At 40.3% G+C, this 1,395-nt stretch overlaps 1 non-coding gene across 1 annotated transcript; it reads left to right on the forward strand.

Moving 5' to 3' along the window:
- Positions 1-308: 308 nt before the first annotated feature.
- Positions 309-415, forward strand: LOC144710764 (small nucleolar RNA R71). Its single transcript, XR_013583408.1, has one exon. It is a non-coding gene; the product is annotated as a small nucleolar RNA R71 (small nucleolar RNA).
- Positions 416-1,395: the final 980 nt, after the last annotated feature.

Consider the following 1,395-nt stretch of genomic DNA (forward strand, 5'->3'; position numbering starts at 1 on the left):
TTACCTAGGAAGACATTCTTCAAGGTAGAGGTGAGTCCTCCAATTTCTGGTTGGTCTCCCTTAGGCCCGCTTGTAGCTCTCCCTCCTTGGCGTTGACCTGCAGAACTCCTGCTCTCTTGGGCTGCACATTCCTCCCATTCTGATTGGCTCCAATCTCCTGCAAATCAGTTTCTGCAACTCTCTCCAAAATATCAAAAACTTCATCCTCATATGCAGTATAGAACGTTCCACCGGTAGCGAGATTTACATTGTTTTTCATAAAATCAGAGAGAGACTCATAAAATATTTGGGCTAATTGACATTGTTAAATCCCATGGTGAGGACATTTCCTCAACAAATCATTGAATCTCTCCCATGACTCACTAAAAGCTTCTCCATCATGAGGATGGAAATTGTGAATTTCCCTTCTATAGAAATTCGTTTTGGAGAGAGGGTAGAATTTTTGCAGAAATTTTCCTTGCATCTCATCCCATGAGTTAAAGGTGATTCCTAAATTACGATACCAAGAAAATGCTTTGTCTTTCAAAGTTAGAAGAAAATATTTCATTTTTAAAATTTCTGTAGAAATTCCTGGAACGTTTTGAGATGAACACCTAGTATGGAAGTCATCAAGAAATTCTAAGGGATTTTGAGCAGGCAGTCCATTAAATTCAGGTAAGGAATGAATTAATGCATTGTCATATTGAAAGGAGATACCGTCACCGATGTTAAGATTTACATCAGTTTGACGTAGGCTTCCCGACGGTGTCGACCTGTCAAGCATGGTCCTTCTCCTCTCATGATGCTGATGAATCTCTTCAGCCATATTCTCCTGCTGAATTTCAGGTTCTGTAACTGTAGAATCTGGAGAGGTGTCTCTAATGTCCTTCTCTGCAGATTTTTCACCAGCTCCTGAACGTGTTACTACCATAAATCTTCAGCAAACGGTTAGAATAACAATAGGCTGAGGATTGTTAAGTCCTTCAGCTCTAGGAGAATCAACAAAAATGACTGTAGATTCAGGAAAATGACTGTAGATTTGCAAAAAAATGACTGTAGATTCAGAGAATTGACTGTAGATTTAAAGAAAATAAAAATTCCTACTGTTATACCGTGCTCCCCGGCAACGGCGCCAGTTGATAAGCTCAATTTTACTGTGTTTTTTACTGGTTATTTATCAGTAACATGTGTGAGGATTAAGCTTATTCAACGAATTTATAAACCTCACAAGTTAGAGGCGAGTGAGGTCGATCCACGAGGAGCAAAAGAAAACAGCAGGAAATTCATTTTCATGCGTTAAAGTGCAACTTAATCAAGCCGTCTACAGAGAATTTCTTCAGACAGATCCTTGCCCTTTGGGGCAAAGGATCGAACACCTTGCGTGCAGGATAACCTGCGGCGCAGGTGTGCGTGCTT

Source organism: Wolffia australiana, chromosome 12 (genome assembly GCF_029677425.1).
Source record: "Wolffia australiana isolate 7733 chromosome 12, ASM2967742v1".
NCBI classification, from domain to species: Eukaryota; Viridiplantae; Streptophyta; class Magnoliopsida; order Alismatales; family Araceae; genus Wolffia; species Wolffia australiana.